This window comes from Lissotriton vulgaris, chromosome 10 (genome assembly GCF_964263255.1).
Source record: "Lissotriton vulgaris chromosome 10, aLisVul1.2, whole genome shotgun sequence".
NCBI lineage: Eukaryota > Metazoa > Chordata > Amphibia > Caudata > Salamandridae > Lissotriton > Lissotriton vulgaris.
The window spans coordinates 288,313,495-288,328,196 of NC_141698.1; the positions used below are offsets into that span (position 1 = coordinate 288,313,495).

At 46.3% G+C, this 14,702-nt stretch overlaps 1 protein-coding gene across 2 annotated transcripts in view; it reads left to right on the forward strand.

Moving 5' to 3' along the window:
• The window catches only part of LOC147685146 (uncharacterized), a 693,800-nt gene that overhangs the window by 253,910 nt on the left and 425,188 nt on the right, over nucleotides 1–14,702 (forward strand). The window lies entirely within an intron of this gene.

The window sequence follows — 14,702 nt, forward strand, 5'->3', positions numbered from 1 at the left end:
AGGTATGACCAACCTCCTGGACGCACAAGGCTTGGGGTCTCTACCCTCTAAATACAGGAGCCCTTCCTCCCAGTAAACCTTATGGGTTTCACTAGCATTCCCTGCAGCCTCAGCAGCAGCTTGCTGTCTGAGGTGTTCAAGAGAAGGGCAGTCCAACTGCGCCTGCCTCAGATCTGCCCTGGAAGGTCCCCCTGTCCCAAGAAACTCAACCTGATCAGGTTCAAGCTCTTCAAGGACAGTTCCATCTTCAGGCTCACAACCAGCTTCTTCAGAAGGCTGATCCTCATCCTGAGGCAGTGGGGAAGGCACAGCCTTAACCCTACTGCTCCTTGTATTGTTGGCAGGCAACTGGTCCATTATTCCAGAATCCAGTGCCTTTTCAGTGTTGCGATTTTTGACCTGTGACCTAGTCACAGCAAGAACATGTGCTGATATGCCTAACATTTCTGCATGTGTTCTAAACTCCACTTCAGACCAGGCTGAAGTCTCTAGGTCATTGCCAAGCAAACATTCTACAGGGAGGTCTGAACTAACAACAACCTTCTTAAGTCTAGTTACCCCTCCCCAGGAGAAATTAACAGCTGCCATACTGTGTGTGGTAGTGACATTGCTAGCATTGGTCACTAGGTAAGTTTCACCTAGTATGATCTGTCTAGGGTTCACAAAGTCAGGTATCACCATTGTGACTCTAGCCCCTGTGTCCCTGTAGGCCTGAGCCTCTTTCTCATTGGCTAATGGAGTTTGTCTATACTTGCCCAAGTTATTGGGACTCAAAGGGAAGGACATATTCATGCCTCCATCACAGATCAAAACAGATTGAGTTGGTACTCTGACTAGGCCAGAGTCCATCTCAGTTCCCAGGGTTTACCCTACTATACCCTTCTGTTGAGAACCACTACTTGGAGCTGAACTAGGGGGAACAGTTGCCTTAGAGGCAATTGTGGCTGGAGCCGTCTCCTTTTTGGTGCAATCACTGGTCCAGTGAGAATAACTTTTACACATCTTGCACCATTGTTTCTTTAGACCTTCTTTCTTTTTGGATTGTTGGGGACCCCACCATTAGAAACTTTTTGGGGACCTTGAGAAGACTTCTGATCTTTTACTTTCTCACCACCCTTTTGGTCTTGCTTCTTCTGGTCACCACCTTGGTTCTGTACCTTCTGCTTCACCCTGGTTCTGACCCATTAGTCTTCCCTTTTACCCAATTCTTGTGGAGAGGTCAAATCCGAGTCAACCAGGTGTTGATGCAATAACTGGTTCTGGCAATTATTAAGAATCTGTTCTCTCATTATAAGGTTATACAATCCTGTATAGTCACTTACTTTACTGACCAGTAACCAGCCTTCCAGAGCCTTAATAGCACAATCTACAAAGGCTGTCCAGTCCTGAGTCTGTGTCTTCTGGGCATCTCTGAACAGCAACCTATACTGTTCAGTGGTTAGGCCAAACCCATCTATTAGAGCACTCTTCAGGACATTGTAATTGTCAACATCCTCTTCTCTAACAGTGAGGAGCTTGTCTCTACCTTTTTCTGCAAAGGAGAGCCACAAGATTGCTGCCCACTAACTCTGGGGTATCTGCTGTACTTTGCAGGCCCTCTCCAAAGCAGTTATCCATTTGTGGATGTCATCCCCACTCTTATAGGGAGGGACAATCTTGCTTAGGTTTTTATGGTCATAAGACCTATCCCTACCACTTGGGATTCTGCTGCCACCAGAGGGCTCTAGCTCTGCTAATTTTTTCTCTCTTTCAAGAGCTCCGATCTCTTTCTCAAGGGCAACTTCGTGCCTCTTGATCCTAAGCCTGACTTCTCTCATTCTGTCTTCATGCTCTCTTTTCTATGGGGATGTTCTCCTCCTGTAAGATGAGGCAGAGGACCCTATTGATGAACTGGAATGGTGAGATTCACCTGAGTGAGATCTCGGTCTTCTAGGTACACCAATAGGCCCACCGAGGGGATGAAGGAAGGCCCACTATGGCCATCTCCATCTCCAAGTAGTCCTGTCAGGTAGGTGGGGTACATCCCTCTCTCCCTGGCCTACACCCTCATCATCTTCAGAGTCGTGGTGGGGTGCCCCACTTGGATCCTCCTCAGATGAGGGATGGCCCCCCTCCCTACTACCTTGGGTATCTGGTTCAGATGCTTTTTCTAAGTCATCTGCCACCAGAATATCTATGAGGTGTTGGGTGATTGGACTCTGTCCTTGCTTTAATTTCCTTGTGACTCACAATCCTCTTAAGTCTTGGAAAGTTAATGTGTCATATTTAGATGTCTGCTCTTTGCTTACATCTGGCATGGAGACACTAGCTCCTGCCCTTAAAGCCATGACTAGTGAGGTGTGGTGTGTGCACTTACCTACACTACTTGTTTTCCTACTAGAACCTCTCTAGAAGTTGTAGTCAGGGTGTGCTAAGCCCTTACCACCTAAAACTGCTAAGTTCAGTAGAACTTATGTATTATAAGTCTTGATTCATATGTACCTACAGGTACCTTTAATGTGATTTTTCAAATGATATTCTCAAGATTATTTGGTAAAACAAGTGCAAGCTCCTCTCCCATCCGCTGCACACCAATGTGAGAAGTTAGCCTGGTATATGATGTCCACTGTTCTAGTGGGCACCTTTCACCAGTCTAATCGACCCTTATTGATGTTAGATTATAAAGTCAACCTTATAGAAAGCTATCCTATTGGTAGCTGTGGAGAGCAGCCTTCAGGCTAAGACTTGGAGACGAGTTAAGCTAACTATTTTACCTTTATGAGGTCAGAGATAAAAGTACAATGCAAGGAACTTAATTAGCATACGATAAGTTGCACAGTATACGTTTTGCCTAGGGGCCTCACAAACCATATACTAAAATAATGGTATAAGAACCACGTGAGAAATAGAAAGTAGGCCTGGGGCCTGTGGAATCGCTGCGGCTACTCAGAACAAATAAATGTTATGATGTAGGAGGCCTGCGGGAGATGCTTGCAGTGTTTAAACACAGCCGCGGATTACCATTGACTTTCTATGGGAAACGAACAAGTTACAATTTTAAAGTTTAAGGGTACAAGGAGGTGAAATACGCTTGAACCCTTTTAGACTAGGACACTTGGAGAGTCAATACCCACTGGAGCACCGCAGTACTCGTATTACCTCACCCAGGGAAGCCGGGTGCATAGGTTTCTTTTCGTGTCTGGTTTAGTCGTCGATTCCAATGGAGAGCTGCGAAGAAGTGCTGGGCCACTAGCCAGTGACCAGGGCGGCGATAAAAAGATGCCACCAGATGCGGGTGATTTCAGGTGAGAAGGTGAAGTTTGTCTCTTCAGCCACAAGGTCCAGGAGGTGTCGACGACGACCAGGAGCTGGGTTCGAGCTGTCCCACGAAGGATCTAGTTGACTGCGGTGTCGGTATCAGGGTGGGACCCAACAAACCTTGGCAAACTCAACCCACGCAGGATGTCGAGATTGGCTTCGGTGCAGACCAGCAAGGTCTGTGGAACTTTTCCTTTGCAGGGAAGTTGGAGCAACCAGGAAAGCAAGTTAAATCAAAGGTTGATCTTCTTGGAAGCTCACTAGCCAACGGACTAGGAACTGCGAAGACTTGTCAAGCGGAAAAGCACAAAGCGGGCCCATGGGAAATTCGTGGAGTGTGGACCTCTGAGCTTCGGCGCAAAAGGTGCTCGGGGCTGGGGCTTCAATCACCCCAATGCACAACTTCGGGATACCTCAGATAATCGATACAGGGTGCAAAATTCAGGATGTCCAGGAGTTCCGGTCCCACGTCTCAAGTGTCCGCCACGGGTCTCCGCTTTGCTGTGAGTGAAGGTCGGGGTCAGAGATGTCTGGAAGTCTGTGTTCTGTGTCGCAGATTCTTCAGGGTCCGGAGGGAGCCTCGAAAATGCAGACCGCCAAAGATGCTTTTGGTGCCTGTTTGAACACGGTGGTCACTCCTTGACCACAAGGGAGATTTCTTCCGTCTTCCAGTCGATATGGAATGTCGAAGGTGCAAGATATGTTGCAGAGTTTCGTTCAGGGTCATCTAAAGTCCTAGGGACTGGGGTTCTATACTTCTAGTAAATTTAGGGGTTGGACTAACTCCAAGGTCCCTCCTATGGGTGGACCTGGGATGGGGGTGGTTACACCCCTTCCCCTTTGTCCAGTTTCGTGCCAGAGCTGGGGCTGAGTGCACCAGCAACCGGTTTGAACTGGGAAATGCATGGAGCACGTGTGCCCCAGGCTGTGTCTGGAAAGCATTCACTGAATGCAGCCCTCCCTTCCCCAATACACTAAGAGCCTGTCTGGGGAGTTGCCAGCACCTACCTGGGCAGGAAACCTATTATCCAGGCCTCCCCTGCTGGAGTTTAGTCCAGCAGCAGAAGGGCAGATTCGTGTCTGTAGCAGCAGCATTAATTTTTTGATACCGAGGCTCTGTTTAACTTTAACCGGGTAGACCAGTAACTACACGTCTTCTCCCTCTAGAAGGGTGGAGTGCTACCCCCGCCGCCAGGATTGGCGTGGGGGGATAGTATTCAAAAGTGTTTGACACCTTACACGACATGTTTTGATAAAGCCAAACCAAAGTTAGCATTAACCGCGAGGATTATAATGCACTTAAGAGTATATGGTATGGCTATATCCTAGAACAGCTATAAGGAGATGGTTCCGAAAGCTGCAGAGGAGCTCAGCTCATGCTAGGTCACCCTCTCACATAAAACCAAGCACTCTACCTCCAGGATTGTCGAGGTCTGCCTTAGGAGTGGCTTATAGGTGTATATGTTTAGGTCTCGCCTGTTGTCGATGCGCATGCGCATCGAGCAAAGCGAGACTATTGCGAGTTATCCACTCTTTATCCACACTGCAAGGAATCGTGGCGATTCCTTGCAGTGCACGATAAATTTAAGGTCAATGCGCATGCGCATTGAGCTTATGCGCATGCGCATTGACCTTAAAAGTCACGGGCGCGTGCACGTCCGTCTTTGTTTACCCCTCCGCCCCCTCCCGCCGTGTCGCATTTCTCCTCCCCCTCCCCTCTCTTCCTTTCGTCTTCCTGCCGTGTCGCACCTCTCCCCTCTCCGCCCCCTCCCCTGCCCGCCCCCTCCCGCCGTGTCGCATTTCTCCTCCCCCTCCCCTCTCTTCCTTGCGTCTTCCGGTGATTCTGTATGCAAACATAGGCTCAATGAAGAAATACCCCCATGAGCTGGCACGGAAGGTGAGGGCGCCTGTGATCAGACACTGCGGGGTAAAAATCATGGGTTGAAAGTTTCCCGTCTCTTAGTAGGTTAGCTAAACTTTTGTTATCAATGGGCGGCTGTTTTTAAGACTTGCCGTCATCTTACTTACATGCTGGAGGCTGCACTCGCAACCGGGTATTACCTTCTTGTGGCTCTCAGGAACGTATTGTGAGCATTCGTAGCCCGATCAGACACTGCGGGGTAAAAATCATGGGTTGAAAGTTTCCCGTCTCTTAGTAGGTTAGCTAAACTTTTGTTATCAATGGGCGGCTGTTTTTAAGACTTGCCGTCATCTTACTTACATGCTGGAGGCTGCACTCGCAACCGGGTATTACCTTCTTGTGGCTCTCAGGAACGTATTGTGAGCATTCGTAGCCCGTCTTTTAACTTGCTTGCTAATCCGAAAAATGCGCTAAACACTGGGAAAGCGCCGGAGACTAGAACGAGAACTTTCCAAAATGACTTACATGTGCCTGTCTATAATCTCAAAAGACAGCACTTCCTGGTTAATATGTGATCAGCATTTTTTCTAATGACAGTATGGTAGCTTCTATGGTCCATTTCTTGTGAAAAAATGCTGTATCATGAAAATGAGCCAATGTTAAAAAAGGTTGTTGGGAAAGGCTTACAAAAAAGTGAAAAATTGTTTTTCTTGAAAACAACGGCGTATTTAGAAAAATGTGTTTAAAAATGGTTTATTTAAAAAAAATTCAAATGGTGTAGTAAAACGGTTTTTTTTTTTAGACAGGGGATCAGTCTCAACTTGATCGGGATGTGGTTCTAAACTTTAAGTTCACTAGGTTACCGCCCCCTCCCCTGCCCGCCCCCTCCCGCCGTGTCGCATTTCTCCTCCCCCTCCCCTCTCTTCCTTGTTGATGTATATCTTTCTTTGATATGGGACTAGTGAGACATCTAAAGTTCTCTCTAGGCCAGGCCTTAAAATAGATCACAGTGCAACATTAAATACACAGCATTCTTTAGAAAGAAAATTTTACTTACGGAACAGCTCTATTCAAAGAACTAGTCATCAAACATTAATGTTTTTTTATATTATTATTAAATTGAAACAAATAAGCAGCATCTTATTAAGACTGTCGTTTCAACCTCTGAGTTAAGGCAAGCACTATCTAGTCCAGTCCACTGGGAAGCGCAGTTCAGTTTGCAGAGACCATTGGGCTTTCATAGCGACCTACGGTTGGGAGTGTTTGTGCCCTGGAGCGGTAAGGAATTCAACACGAGCACAAAGAGTGCACTCCGCCCTATTGCAGCCTCCCTCCTCATATCGCTCCTTTATCTGTTCTCTTTATGCTAATCCTCTTTTCTCTTTTCTCTTCCCATTTCTTTTTTTCTTTCCTTCTTTCCTTGAAACTTCCCTTTCCCTTGGCATCCTCACTCTTGCTCTCCACACATTCTCCTCAACTCTTGCCTTTACTTGCACGCTTGCAACCACCGCTCTTCTAAATTGTTCACCCCCACCCCATGGCTCCACCCAGTGCGTGCCCTGGCTGCCATATTGCCAGCTGTCTCCGACTGTCCACCTATGCCTGACCCCTGATTGGTGGGCTGCTCCCTGGTGCTTGGAAACACTCTGGCTCCCCTCTTCTTCCCTCCTCCTGTTGCTTGTCCACCCCGGTGTTCGTCGTCTCCATGCCTTCCATCCATCCCTCAGTGTGGCTCAAATGTCTACTCCGGGGCTTAACCCCCTTCCTCAACCTCCAATCCTGGCTGGCTTCCCACTGGACCCCCCCCTCCCCCATGTTGCTCGGCTACCCCCAGGGCCCCCTGCATGTTGGACTCCACACTCTAGGTGCCCCCCCTACCCCTTTAATTTAGGCCCCCCTGGCTTATTTGCTTCCATTATTCCACTCAATCCAAGCACCTCATGAGTACACTGTGCCACACTCCTTGAAGATATGTTCCCAATTCTTGCCTAGGACACAATGTACTTTAATAGAGAGTTATCCAAAACTTATTTCTAGAAAATAATCATAATTTATTTCAGAATTGTACCTCATGTACACCAGGCCCTTAGGGCACTGTAGTGGTGAACAGGGGATGTGCGGTATTAAACTAAATGTCATCATTGCCAATGGGCCATAGAGCAGTGACAAGCGGCAGGTAAAGGAGGGCCACACACAATGCGAGTCTACCCTGAATGGCAGCTATGGGAGTGAATCCATTCCCGCTGAAAATTCTGAAATGTACAATAATTAAAGATATACGATGCAAGCAGGAACCTAATGAGCTGCAATTAGCAGCTTGACCTTAAATTCTCTTAGCTGAGAGTTAAAACCCTTTTCTGAAACTAAGCATTTAGCTGTTAAAGCGGCCCTATGAATTGACTGTAATCACTCTCTGTGCTCTGACCCAGAAGTAAAAAAAATCCCGATTCTGAAGGAACTTTCCTTTCATACCACATTGGAGTTATGATCACGTTTCTTCCCATTTTAAAGCGATAGTCCTACACATGTGGATAACATAAAGCTTTCACGTTTTCACGTTCAAGGATTGAGGTCCTGGCCTTGTTAAAAAAAAAATGGTCTCTTGGGTAGTGGTCCGCTTTCTGTCGTTTTTATTTTCAAAGAAATATGATTTCCCACCCACTGATTTTTATCCAGGTAGGATCCATAAAGAGCTGCCCGCTGGTATTTAACAACGCCCTTATCGATCCCATTGTATAGGATCCATTCTTTCTGTTCTAAAGCAAGCGGCAATCTCTCTGCTTGGGATACCATACTTCTCTGTATAGGACTCTGTCTGAGCCTCAAAAGTAACAAGTGTGTCATTTACAGCAACAATGCGGTCATATCTCAGCTATCACAGTGCATTTCATTTGGTACTACCAAACTCTTTCTTCCAACATCTTCAGATAGCATACCATGTTGTTGGAACCCTCACATTAACTAGGTCTGCCCATTGCTAGGTATTGTATTCGAGCTTCCGGTTTTTCTTTGGTGCAATAATGGGAATGCACCCCCTCCTCTGACCCACATTTGCCTGCCATTCCACCAGCGCAGCGGGTGTAAGCTTGTGGTTCCTAGATCCTGCTGTACAGTTGATCATTTTTTCTCCTTTCCGTCATCTTTGTAGAGCTGGCTTCCTCTTAATGAATCTCATCTAAGACCACATGATCTTTAAAACATTAAGTGTTTTATTTCTCCTTTTTTAGGTGTAATTTACCTGTGTCACCAGCATTTTTATTCTATATTTGTCTGTTTTGTTATGGACCAAGATATCTCTGGCTGCATCATTTCATTTATTAGTCAGAAACTCCCACCCACCCACCCACCCACTCACTCTCACCCACCCACCCACTCCACCCACCCACTCTCACCCACCCACTCTCACCCACCCACTCTCACCCACCCACTCTCACCCACTCACTCTCACCCACCCACTCTCACCCACCCACTCTCACCCACTCACTCTCACCCACTCACTCTCACCCACTCACTCTCACCCACTCACTCTCACCCACTCACTCTCACCCCCTCACTCTCACCCCCTCACTCTCACCCCCTCACTCTCACCCCCTCACTCTCACCCACCCCCTCACTCTCACCCACCCCCTCACTCTCACCCACCCCCTCACTCTCACCCACCCACCCACTCACTCTCACCCACCCACCAACTCACTCTCACCCACCCACTCTCACCCACCCACTCTCACCCACCCACCCACTCTCACCCACCCACTCTCACCCACCCACTCACTCTCACCCACGCACTCACTCTCACCCACGCACTCACTCTCACCCACCCACTCACTCTCACCCACCCACTCACTCTCACCCACTCGCTCACTCTCACCGACCCACTCACTCTCACCCACCCGCTCACTCTCACTCACCCTCACCCTCACTCACCCTCACCCTCACTCACCCTCACCCACCCTCAACCCCTCACCCTCACTCACCCTCACTCACCCTCACTCACCCTCAACCCCTCACCCACCCTCAACCCCTCACCCTCACTCACCCTCAACCCCTCACCCTCACTCACCCTCACTCACCCTCAACCCCTCACCCTCACTCACCCTCAACCCCTCACCCTCAACCCCTCACTCACCCTCACCCTCAACCCCTCAGCCTCACCCTCACTCACCCTCAACCCCTCACCCTCACTCACCCTCAACCTCATGCTAAAGATTTACAAAAAAAACCCATAAACAATTCTAAAAGCACTAACTCTAATGCTGCGAGACCTATTGCATTTCTAATGCTTGTTTTATATATGTATATAGGTATACTATATCTAAGTAAGGGGTGATTACACCACCGTACCCAGGCTGTAAGAACAAACCTTTGGTGTCAGTTTGGAAGGCAAACCAGGGGTGGCACAATACATGCTGAAGCCCCTGGTAGGCCTAGGGTGCACCTATGCCCTGGGTACCTATGGTACACTATACAGGGGCTCACAAGGGTACCCAGTGACCAATCTGGTATGTACCTAAAGTACATGGTATCAATTTAGAGAGAGAACAGCTGAGCAGTGGGCTCGATTAGCAGGCTCACAGCCACACTAAATTAAAAAAACAGAGAATGACAGCAAAAAGTGGGGGTAACCATAGGAAGCAGATCCTACTCTCCTACACATAGTACTTCTTGAGTGTTCACACAAAGGTGAAGGAAGTGGTCTCTGCCCAACTCTTAAGGTTGTGGTACTAGTCTTGTACTACCTTGATGAATGGCTATTGAACATGGGCTGGGCTTATTCGCGGACCACTTCAGATGACCGTGAACTTCCTTACAATCTTGGGGTTCTCAATTAACCTGCCGAAGTCACACCTAACTCCTTTGCTGTGGCTCCCCTTCATTATAGCCACTTTAAATACTGTGTATTACAAGCCTTTCCTCCGGTCCAACGAGTCCAGGACATTTGGGCTATGATCCTGATGTTCTGCCTGTCCTGGATCTCAGTGAGAACGGCTTTGAGGTTTTTGGGCCTACTAGCCTCTTGCATCCTGTTTGTCGAAACATTTCAGGTGTCACATGCCGTCTTTGCAATGGGACTTGAAGTCTCCATGGACCCAGCACCAAGGGAACTTGTCAGATTCCTGGAAGGTGTCAAAGGACACTGCAAAAGACCTGTAGCTGTGGCTATGTGAATCCAAATGGACCAGTGGCAGATACCTCTCCCTGCCCCACCTAGAGTTGACAGTGGTGGCTGAAACATTGCTACTGAATGGGGGAGATCATCTGGGAGAGGAGAGATCAGATGACTCTGGTCTTTGGTAGAGACCTGCTTTTATAACAGTTGTTTGGAGTTGTGGGAGATTCACTTTACATTGAAAGGCTTCCTTTGCTCTTTAAAGAGACGGCTGGTACAGTTTCTCACTGACAACACCAAGTCCCTCTGGTACTGCATGAAGTACAAATGGGAGAACACTGGCTCATTCTCTTCATCACTCAGGACGCGCAATGTCAGCTCTTTTGCACGCTTGAGTTCCCAAGAAGTTTCTGGTAGAGAGTCATTTCTACTAGAGTACAGGACTCTTCTATGCCTTTCCGCTGCTCCCGTACTTGTCCAGAGTTCAGGATCGACCGGGCTTAAATAATTCTGGTGGCTTCAGATTGGACTAGCAGTGCGTGGTACCCAAAGATTCTGGGTTGGGCATCAATCCTCCAATCAGGCTGCCTCTTCAGGAGGATCTTGTCTTGCAACAGCAAGGCAGTATCTTGCATCCACACCTACTTACACCTCATTGCGTGGAGATAGCGGTGACGTTTGACCCATTTCCTCCCAGGGTAGTTGATGTCGTCTTGACAGGCAGGTGCCCTTCAGCAAAATCTGTGTATTCTGGATGCTCGGTCAGATTTGTGGATTGGTGAGATGCCCTTGAGTTGAACCCACTGCAGGAGAAGTTGTTGAATGTGTAATTTGCTTTCTTTTTAGCCGTGCATGGTCTCGCTGTGGGCACAGTTAAGGTTACCTCTTTGACCTTTTGGCCTTTTTACTTTTGCCGGACCAACCATCCTTATTCAAGTCACCTGTTGTGATGTTTTTCTAAAATGTTTTCAACACATGCTTCAACTGAAGCTCTTTGTGGTGCTACAGTATAACTTAAAACTGGTTCACGTGTTTCTAATGTTTACATAGTTTGCACCAATGCACAATTGTCCATTAAGCCTACTAACCCTTAAAACTATCTTTCTGGTTTTGGTAAGATTTGCATGGTCCATCCTCCATGTAACAAATTATTTCTGAACAAACTGGTGTTAACATCTTAAGCTGGGTTCCTACCAAAGGTGGTGATGCCTTTTCAAACAAAAAACATGTATGTATACCCCCACTAAGTAAAACGAAATGGGCAGTAGCTCTAAGAGTAAAAATTATCACCCACGGAACAGTTCACTTCATAGTTATTTATTTATCATCATCATTATTTTTTTTTAAGTAGAAAAAGTTTTTTTGCATAAATATTTCAGATATATAAAAATGAACACATAATGGAAAACAACAATCATGTGTAGACTACATCAATGATCATAAGACGATATATCGGCGGCAGGAACGATGGGGTCACTCTACTTGCGGTTCGGCGTTCGCGTCATTTGAAACTTCGGCTATTTGTTGTCGGCCTGAGCACCGTTGGGATGACCCATTGACATATTCCCTCATAGTTTTTTGGGCTCCCTGACATACTGTGGAAGTAGTCCGTATTCAACTTTAGTGTATGCTAGAGTGTTAAAGTAAACCGTTTTTATTCTTCATTATTATATTTTCTTTATGCCTGGACACATATTCCTTGGTCTCCGGTACCTGCAAATTTATCTTCAATTTTAGCCGCTGTGAATTTTCATTTTATTGTTAAATCCTCAGCCCTCTGTGCTGTTTTATTGTAGATATATTTTGCACTTCTTATTTTCACCTTATATTGGTTCTCGAGACCGTTCGTGTAGCCCTGCCTTCACACTATACATTGTGTATTTCTATCGTTAGTGGCTATCTCCTGGCCACTAAGAAATTAAAAATTATGAAGGTTGCGCCCTGATGAAGGAAGCTTGAAGCAGTGGCATTTCCGCGTCAGCGCTTCTCACCTTTGTTGTCATATGTGATGTGTGTATTGTTTATGTATTTTACTGTTTATTGTATTTTATTGTGTTGTGTTGTTTCTTGGTTCTATATTGATACTTGAATGTTGGTTGTTGATGGCTTATATGTTAGTCAGCTGGTTCTCTGTATAGTGTGGCAGGATTATTTTTTTTCCCCTTTGGGCTTGTTTTCGGTCTTATGATCATTGATGTAGTGTGCACATGATTGTTGTTTTCCATTATGTGTTCATTTTTATATATCTGAAATATTATGATGATAAATAATAATGATGTGAACTATTCTGTGGGTGATAATTTTTCCTCTTGGAGCTACTGCCCATTTCATTTAACTTGGTGGGGATATCCGTACATGTTCTTTGTTTGTATTTTCCCATGCTTGGATGTTCCCCCAGAACGAGTTTCTCAGGGTCCCTCTTATGTTTATATGGGGTGATGCCTTTTCATGCTGGACAAGCTATCACGCTTTCAAGTGTCTTTGGTCAGCCTCATCCCTTGAAAGAGGAAGAGTGACTTCCTTGTTGAAAGCCTAGAGGGCATTTAGTTTTTACATCTATTGTACCACATAACATGGGTGGACATTCAGCTCTTTGTGGGGTTCTCGAGTGAAGAAGGGCAAACCTTTGGAGAAACAGAACATCTCTTGATGGATAGTCTTCTGCATTAAGTTCTGCTATGCATTAGCTAAGTAGCAGCCCTCGGAAGGTTTAGGGGCCCACTCCACCAGTGTCATGTCTGCTACTACTGCTTTGGCATGAGGAATGCCTGTCATTGATGTTTGATACATTCAGGAAGGACTTGTGTCTTGACAGTCTGGTTTGTCAAGATGAGTATTTTGTCCTCTAAGACTTTTCAATTTGAGACGTTCCACAGACCTTCCACTTCAGGAGGTATGGCTTTGGTATATATCCACCATGTCAGGGATCTACAGTTAGAAGCATCTGTCGGAAGAACAAGTTACTTCCCTTTGGTAATGCTCTTTCAGGTGTATACTCTATCTAACCACATATTCACCTCCCTAGTCTGCGGTATGGGATCATCTATCTAAAAAGCTCCCAGTCTAGGAATCTGCACATTGGTTTCTTTATTCTGCTAATGGGTTCATAGAAGAAACTGATGTCAGCACCCATAGGTGGCACTTAAATGGGGCTCAGTTCATCACTTCTGGAGCGGAATAGCATAGTCGTGGAGTTGCACAGCGCCACCGATCGGCACTCAGGAGCACTGATTTTGAGTAGTCCGGATTCATTCTGGAACGTGAGGGAAATTCACATGGTAACAAATCTGCCGTATCCACCAGAAAAAGCATTACCAATGGTAAGTAACTTGTTCTTCATTGCCACAAATCCTTGCTGTAACTGATATTTCAGGTTTACACAGTTCTAATTAATACATTGGCCTGACATGAAAACCCCAGCTTTCAAACCAAATACTTTTCACTTCATTAGAGAGCGCTGATAGTAGTCTTGGATTTCTGATGAAATGTTCCTTTAGGGTGAAGTTGAAATTCAGAGATAATATATAAGAATTCTCAATCATCGCATATTCTCCTTCGGTATAACTGTTAGCAAGTTTGTCCTCCTTTCCAGTAGTCTACTCAGCAAGAATAACAATACACTTATTCTGCCTGTGAATGTCCTCAGGCTAAACCAAACTTGTTACATTGCGTTAAAAATTGTGTTCTGGTGAAAGTTAACATTAGGATCTTTTCCCTTCCTTGGATGTCCATTTACTTTAGAACACTTGTGTCTAATCTGCAGATTGTGTGGAATAAAAAGCCTGTTCGAGGCATGTGAGCTGCAGATCACACACTGTGCATAGATTGCCATCTGGTGTTGGGCCGGGATGTGTGCACTTTGTTGTTGTCCTGGAAAAGTCTTTGGAAGTCACGAGATAGGTGACTTCTCCTTTGGACCATAGTGCGCATGGACATCGGCTCCATCTTCAGATAGTTTTTTTTTCCGCCATCGGGCTCTGATGTGTTTATTGCGCTCCAGTTTGGTGCCGTTACCGATCTAACTTTCAACGCAATCCTTTACACTATTCTACGGTATTGTTTTTGATCACGATCCCTAGTCGACACGCATCTCTACAAGCCGAAGACTTCGATTCTGATAGTCGACGAAGCCCTTATTGCCTACCTAGGCCAAGATATCTGGCTCATGGAAAGGACTCCATTTAAAAAGTGTCCTCAATGTGGATCCAAGTTTCCACACACAGAACTTCATAAGGTGTGTAACCTCTGCCTTTCGCCGGAGCACAAGGCCATAAACTGTCCAGCTTGCACCTCCTTCTGCTCCAAGAAAACTTTTCGGGATCGTCTAGCTTGAAGAACCATGGCTCGATCTTTGACGTCCATTCCAAACGACATCTTCTAAGAGGGCGTCGATGTACAAGAACAGGAGCGAGTCGAAGACGGCCTTCCCAGCTCATC